This window comes from Oncorhynchus tshawytscha, linkage group LG18 (genome assembly GCF_018296145.1).
Source record: "Oncorhynchus tshawytscha isolate Ot180627B linkage group LG18, Otsh_v2.0, whole genome shotgun sequence".
Classification (NCBI taxonomy): Eukaryota; Metazoa; Chordata; class Actinopteri; order Salmoniformes; family Salmonidae; genus Oncorhynchus; species Oncorhynchus tshawytscha.
In genome coordinates this window covers 23,224,833-23,233,286 of record NC_056446.1, presented here as the reverse complement: position 1 = coordinate 23,233,286, position 8,454 = coordinate 23,224,833, and the positions used below count along the sequence as shown (strand labels likewise).

At 46.0% G+C, this 8,454-nt stretch overlaps 1 long non-coding RNA gene across 1 annotated transcript; it reads left to right on the top strand.

Annotated features, from left to right (window-relative positions):
- Positions 1-717: 717 nt before the first annotated feature.
- Positions 718-2,987, top strand: LOC112218097. The gene is made up of 3 exons (XR_002948567.2): positions 718-1,150; positions 2,083-2,172; positions 2,514-2,987. It is a non-coding gene; the product is annotated as an uncharacterized LOC112218097 (long non-coding RNA).
- The last annotated feature ends 5,467 nt before the right edge of the window (positions 2,988-8,454 follow it).

Genomic DNA, 8,454 nt, shown 5'->3' with positions numbered 1-8,454 from the left:
CACGGCCTCTCTTTTCTGTAATGACCTGCATGGCAACTAACATCATCAAGAAACCATTATGTGCAGCTTGGTGAGAGCAGATGACGCTTTCACTTACTGGAGTCACAGAGACACACCACAAACCACTACAAATATCTAGGGCTATTTTCAAAACATGTCCATTTTTTTAGTCAAATAACATTACAGTTCATGTGTTTCCCCTCACCTAAATATGTTGCAGCGTCTATCTGGCAACAATGGGCTTCTTTGTGACTTTAAAGCGCTATCAGAGGGAGGTACATTACCTTGTTGTTTTATTACGCTAGATTAACTGGTGACACACAGAGACTTTTCAAGGAACATAAAGTAGATCAAGATTACTATTGACATTCCTACTACTGAGACAACATCAACAATGTCATAGTAATTCATGTGAATGATAACTACATTATAGGTTTCATTATAATTGTATTACTTGCAACTGTCTGAGTTTTTCATAATGATACTGTGAAATACTTTGTTCTATTTTGTTGTTGATGAGCCGTGAAAGTGAATTTCCTCATATGAAACACAATCATTCTGAATCAGAGTCTGAAATCACAGTAAACTACCATGCACTCCAGCTCAACAGTGATGATACTGACTAGCAGTGTGGTGAGGGAGGGATGCTCTCCTCTCAGCTGCTCTGCCACCTACGAAGCCATATAGGGCACAGCCATTTTGGATCTCATTCTCAGCTCCAGTGTCACATGACTCCCCCAGAGTCCTGATATGGCCATCAATCTGGTCCTGAACCTGGGAGCGTTAGACCGGCGCCACCGAACAATCTGCAGCAGTACAGGTTTCTAAGGCGAACCACAGCTCAGAGCCACGAACAGTGAGTAATGATAATGATGCTGATAACAGCCGTGGTTACACATCAATGGCAGGTATAGGAAGGTAGTGAGTGTGTTACGTCATTGTGGTGATACAGAGATGGTACAGAGCAAATATTGAAAATTCTGAATACAATTATAATACTATGGGTTAGCTATAAATCTGTCAGCACGACCATAATCGGACAGAGTAAGCAGTCCTGCTGGTACAGAAGAGATGAGAGGGAAGAATAGTGTTCACCCTGTCAGCTCTTCAGAGGATCAGCTTTACCACGGTCTGCCCCTCCACACACAAGGTAAGCTATAGAACAGCTGTCCTGCAGTTAGACATGATGTATAATCTGGCACACAGACAACACTGCTACTGTACTTTACCTGCATACTGTGGTACATCACTGGACCACATGACCACATCACACAGACTAAAAGTCCAGCAAAGTTGACCTTCAATGCAAAAGCACTGAGAGGAAAATTGCGCTATACACAATATTATTGACCACAACAACCTCAAAATACTTGAGCAAGGCATGTATCAAATGACATTGGATTTTGCAGACAGTTATCTCAAATGTTTTACAGTACAAGTTAGCGCATTTCAAGAATTTAAAGCCAAACAAATAGAATTCTTTTGGTTCAGATTCACACAAGAATGTAATATTTTAGAGGACAGCATTGTAGTAACAAAGCATACCTTTAATTCAAAGGCATTTTTGCTGTGTCATGCCTCAACCTCCGCACTAGGTCACCTTTCAAACCACTGCAGACTGAGCAAGAGAATGAATGAGTAAGCAGAAAGCACTTACCTTGCAGTCTCTGCATTACATTGGCAATATCCCTGGCTGATCGTCCATAGTGCAGGGGTGATAATGCCATACCTCTGCCCTGGGGTCAGTCAAGTTGTGCTCCAACCCGTCTCTCAATCCCAACAGAAGTTGAACCTCTGTTCTGGATTCAGTTCTTAGTTTTTCAGTAGCTTGAGTCTACAGTCCAAACTCACAGGGGTCTATGGAGACTGAGCTGCGTCCATAATTCTGTATCCTCCTGAACAAGTCATCCCTGTTGCAGCAGTACTGAGGCTGCAATCTCTCACTCTCTCAAGCTCCTCCCCTGTCTGTCTGTGTATGTGTGCATGTGTCTCTCTCTCTCTCTGCCCCCTCCCTCCCTCTCTTCTCATACTGTTTTCTCTCTCTCTCTCTCTCTCTCTCTCTCTCTCCCTCTCTCTCCTCAGTCTCTCTCCTTGCTGATCTGAGTGCACTGCCACCTGGTGTCCAATCAAAGTGAAGCTCTCACGGTGCTCCTCGAGGTGCTTGGGACAATGGTGAGCCATGTCTCTTGACCTGATGAAGAGAGAGAGAGAGAGAGAGAGAGAGAGAGAGAGAGAGAGAGAGAGACAGACAGAGAGAGAGAGAGACCACATCTGTTCGTACAGCAAAACAGATATGCATCCAAATAATCCCAAAAATCATAAAGGTTGTAAATCAGTCATTAATCAACACACACACACATGCCTTCGGTACATCTCTGCACATGACTGGTTGTGTTTTCTCTCCAGCAGATAGATTGATCAATCAATACTGTTCTAAATGCAGGAGGGAGAGAAGTGAGATGATGTGCCACTGCCTCCTCTTCTGCACTTATCAAAATGTTTAATCCCATTAGGCCAGTCCTTTCATCATCTCAGGAATACTCTCAGGAGCTTGAAAGGAGGATGACAACAACATCACAGTGGCGGTGGGGACAGCATCAGAGGCAGAGGATGGTGTTCTGGTCAGAATGTGGAGAAGATAGATGCATTGTCCATCATTATCAACCAGAGGAGCAGAAAACACTGGTGGGTAGATGAGAGACAATATGATTGAGTCATCCTCGCTTCACACCTGTTTTTTTCCCAGTCATATTGAATCATATGCTGAGTGCCCAATGTTCGTTCACACACACATATTGGTACATCACAATTACTTATTTGTTCTTATTACAAAAGTGGACTTAAAAGCCTGTAGGTGAATATTGCCATCTAATAGCTGGAGATTGGTTTACAGCAGAGAAAGTGCAAACAGTGCAGTCAGATGGGGGTTACAAACTCCTCTGAGTGTAACCCGAGTATAGTGGCCTATTTTGGTCCTATTCAGTGCTTTTTTCTTTCATTTTATAAACCTTGAGAAAAAAAATGATCACACTAATAATTCAGAAGGGACTTTTAGGATGAAGTCCAAATGTGTGTAGGCCTACAGAATGTTATTTGAGTTGGCATGCGAAAACAGCAGGCTTATCCTGGGTCTTCTATATACTGCAGCCCCGTCGCACCGGGATGAAGTGCTGACTCCCACATTTACACGCTGTGCGGTTCTGGGTGACCTCTACCAAGCACAACCCCACAGGACTGAGCCGAGAGCGGAGGAAGAAGGAGGGAGTCTGCCGCAGGAGATGGGAAATAAATGGGCATAAAGATATAACAGAGATGGGTCGAAGGGAATCGTCTGTGTTGAGGGGAAGTGTAGCGGCATCACCGAATGTTCAGATCCATCTGTATACTTATTTTATCAGCGCACACCCAGATCGCTCACGCCCGTACAAAGCCTGCCCGAGTAATCTCCTTCACGCGCAGTCAGCACTACTGAAATCGTATTAGAAAGTTATCGTAGCCAACCTGCTCGTCAGAATCGACCCCATCCCTGTGAAAACCCGCAAACTTGACGGTTGCAAACGAAACATAATGATAAATTGCATTGAGAGACATCATTGGGTCATTGGCTGTTTCCATCTCAATTCCAAATTACCCATAGTAAACGTTTTGCGAGTCGACATCGAGGCCCTACAAACTGGCCAGTTTCTAAGTAAAATCTCGATTGAATTACAAATTTAATTTAAAAGAGTGATGACAATCTTGAGTTGCCTGTAGAAATGTTCGAATACCCGGCAGAGCAAGTTCTTCTCACCCTCATCTTTGGCTTTGTTGAAGTTGCCCACCTGCTTCAAGATGTCCACGATAATCCCTGTGCCCAAGAAAGGGAAAGTAACTGAACTGAATGACTACCTACCAGTAGTGCTCACTTATGTCGTCATGAAGTGTTTTGAGAGTCTAGTCAAAGACCATATCACCTCCTACCTCCCTGACACACTCAACCCTCTCCAATTTGCCTACCTCCCTGAAAGATCCATGGACAATGCAATTGCCATTGCACTGCTCACTGCCCTTACCCACCTGGACAAAAGGAATGCATATGTGATAAAGTTGTTCATCGACTATACAGCACAGCCTTCAATACCATAGTGCCCAGTAAGCTCATTACAAAGCTCATGTCCCTGGGTCTGAACTCCTTATGCAACTGGGTCCTGGACTTCCTAATAGCCCGCCCCCAGGTGGTAAAGGTAGGCAACATTACCTCCTCTACACTGATTTTAAAAATAGGGGCCCCACAAGGGTGTGCCCTCTGTCCCCTGCTGTATTCCCTCTATACCCACGACTGCATGGCCTCACACAGTTCCAACTCCATTAAGTTCGCTGATGACACAACAGTAGTAGGCCGGATTACCAAAAACGACGAGACGGCCTACAGGGAGGAGGTAGGCACTCTGACGGCATGGTGCAAGGTAAACAACTTCTCCCTCTTTGTCAGAAAAACAAAGGAGCTGATTGTGGACTTCAGGAGTAACAGGGCTGTTCATGCCCCCATCCTCATCAACAAGGCCGCCATGAAGACGGTACAAACTTCAAATTCCTTGGTGTACAGATCTCAGAAAAGCTGAAATGGTCAAAACACACCGTGGTGAAGAAGGCACAACCTCAGGATGCTGAAGAAATTCGGCCTTTCCATGAGGGCCCTCACAGTGTTTCACATCCTGGTACAGCAACTCCCCTGCCGCGGACTGCAAGGCGCACCATTGGGTGGACACTGCCTGCCCTCCAGGACATCTACAACACCAGGTGTCGCAGGAAGGCCAAGAAGATAATCAGAGACCCCAGCCACCTGCGCCATGTCCTGTTCTCTCTGCTTCCATCACTCAGACGCAGGCAGTACAGGAGCATCATGGCGAAAACTGGAAGACTGGCCAATATTTTCTACCCCCAGACCATCAGACTGCTGAATAGACTCCACTAGTCAGCTACCTGCTCCCCCCTCACACCTGCTACTCCCCCTATGGACACCACCCCCTCAACTGACTTTTACTCTGCCTCCACCCCAATGACATTCGTCACTATTGCAGTTAATATGTATATTGTTATTTTTATTTTTATTATAATTTGTATTGTTTTATTTCACTTGGTCCCAATGCCCCCTCAATGGTCATTTAGTCTGCCTGCTGCTCCACCTATGGTAATCCCCCCCAGTCTTTCCTCTGCCTCCACCCCAGTGTACATGTATTTATTCCTCACTGATACAGTTATGATGTATATAGTACTATTTCTATTTATATATCGTTGTTTTTTTTTATTACCATTTTCATTATTTTATTTCACTTATTCCTGCATGTTGGAGCTCGGAGACTAAGATTTTCACTCTACCCTCCAATCACACCTGCAACCCTGTATATGTGACTATTTAACACTGAATCTGAAGCCATGGAGAAAAATTGCCATGGATAATAACACCACCTACTGTTAAATAAGGAGAATAAACTCAAGTGATTTAGGCCCTACTGTAGGCCTATGACTTTGAGTGTAGGACCTTTACAGAGCCCCTAAAAACCATAGAGATAGATAGAGGACTTATCATGGATATAACCCATTTTAGCATGGGCATTGCCATTGTTATTGTGCCATCATCCTCTGTTTTAAAGTAGTCAGGTAGTCAACCGGGTGGGGATTCCTTTTGAGTTGTAGCCTCAGACGCTGCCCATGCTGTCACAGATGCTATAATGCCACAGATATAAAGATGAGTCCTCTATTCAATGGACTTCAATTCAAGGGGCTTTATTGGCATGGGAAACATATGTTAACATTGCCAAAGCAAGTGAAGTAGATAATATACAAAAGTGAAATAACCAATAAAAATGAACAGCAAACATTACATTCACAGAAGTTCCAAAAGAATAAGACGTTACAAATGTCATATTATGTATATATACAGTGTTGTAACTGAGTCTCTATCTATTTTTATGCTAAAAACACGCCACTTCAATACACCTACGACCGGAAGTGACATTTAGGTGTGCGGTGACTCCCGGCCGCACACCTAAGCCCATATGGGAGGGTCTGGGTGGGCATAACTCCGAGGTGGCGGTTCTGGCTCGGGACGTGGACCCCGCTCCACTTCTGACTCGTCACACTTACTTAATGTCTCTGGAGCGGGAACCCTCACCGCCAACCACGGACTAAAGGACGCCACTGGACTGATGGTCGAGTCTGGAGTGAGTGGCGCCTCTGGATTGGAGGGAGACTCTGGCGGATCCGGACTGGAGGGAGACTCTGGCGGATCCGGACTGTGACCCGTCGTGGTAGGTTCCGGACTGTGACCCGTCGTGGTAGGTTCCGGTCTGTGACCCGTCGTAGGAGGTTCTGGTCTGCGGCCCGTCTTAGGAGGTTCTGGTCTGGGTACTGCCGGACACTCTGGACTGGGTACTGTTGCCGGACGCTCTGGACTGGGTACTGTTGCCGGAAGCTCTGGACTGGGTACTGTCGCCGGATTCTCTGGACTGGGTACTATCGCCGGACGCTCTGGACTGGCGAGGCGCACTGTAGGCCTGGTGCGTGGTGCCGGCACTGGTGGTACCGGGCTGGGGACACGCACCTCAGGGCGAGTGCGAGGAGCAGGAACAGGGAGTACTGGACCCTGGAGACGCACTGGAGGCCTGGTGCGTGGTACCGGCACTGGTGGTACCGGGCTGAGGACACGCACCTCAGGGCGAGTGCGGGGAGAAGGAACAGGGCGTACAGGGCTCTGGAGACGCACAGGAAGCCTGGTGCGTGGTGTTGGCACTGGTGGTACTGGGCTGGGGACACGCACCTCAGGGCGAGTGCGGGGAGCAGGCACAGGACGTACTGGGCTGTGGAGGCGTACTGGAGGTCTGGAGTGTAGAGCTGACACAACCCGTCCTGGCTGGATGCTTATACTTGCCCTGCAAATGCAGGGCGCTGGCACAGGACGCACAGGGCTGTGCAGACTCACAATACGCAGAGATACGCAGGATATCCTGGTCCAAGGAGGTACACTGGAGACCAGGAGCGCTGATCCGGCACTCTTCTACCTGGCTGGATGCCCATTCTATTCCGGGCAATGCGAGGAGCTGGAATAGAGCGAACCGGGCTAGAAATGCCTGGAGAGTTCCACCGCATAACACGGTGCCTGACCAGTAACACGCTCACCACGGTAAGCACGAGGAGTTTGCTCAGGTCTCCTACCTGACTTAGCCAATCTCCTTGTGTGCCCCCCCAAAAAATTATTGGGCTGCCTCTCGGGCTTCCGTGCTAGCCGTGTACCCTTATATCGTTGCCGTTCCTCCATTCTCCTGTATCCCTCCTCGCACTGTTCCATAGAATCCCAGGCGGGCCCTGGCACTCTCTCTGGATCGATCGAACACCTCTCTATCTCCTCCCAGGTTGTTACCCACTCATCCTTCTCCGGGGTCCATTTTTCCACCAAGCGCTGTTCCTCCCATTCACGCTGCTTGGTCCTTGTTTGGTGGGTTATTCTGTCACGTTCGTTGAATGGAGGAGACCAAGGCGCAGCGTAATTTGAATACATCTTCTTATTTAATGAAACTAAGAACACTTAAACAAACTTTACAAAACAACAAAACGAACGTGAATCTATATATGATAAGTGCAGACACAGGCAACTAACACATAGACATACAAATCCCCTAGACAGGAAACAAAAACACAGAAATCACCCTTGTCACACCCTGACCTAATCAAAATAATAAAGAAAACAAAGAATACTAAGGTCAGGCGTGACAGTCTCCAATTAATGCTAATTGAATCATTCTCATATTTGTTTAATATACGTTTAACATACGTTTTTCAGTGGTAAATATAACTTATAATATATATCTTTTTTAAATCTAATGAAACGAACACCCCCACCTCCCTGTCATGGTTTAAACCATTTCGTTTTAAGTGCCGGCACTGTCCACATATAACTAAAAAGATTCAACTGAGCTCCTTTACGCATAGATTTTCCTTTGTACTTACTAATTTTCGCAATTTGTTTGCCATACATCCTTGATAAATAAACAACGTTATTCCAATGCATCTGATTTATCCCTTGATTTATTATTGTTTGATTTTGTCAGTCAGCTGTTTAGAGCGCTCATTGCTGTTTTGCTGTTGGGCACAGGTACTGGTGTTCTCTGTACCATCGGTGACCAGAAGTAGCAGACCATTTATTTAGCTTGATTATTTTCTATCAATATTTGATTTCTTTGCTGGATCAGTTAATGATGGTCGACAATATCACTAAATCGTCTAGAGCTAGACATCAATGCGCATCCAATCCATCCATCAAGTAGCCTATAAATTAATGACAGTAGGCCTTTGGTTGACTCCTTCGATTAGAAGCATTCGGTTTTGCAATGGCATAGCCCTACATTATTGGGGATTTGTGTGCTTATGAGAACTGTTTTCACAGCGAAACAATTAAATGTTGCATAGGCATAGTTA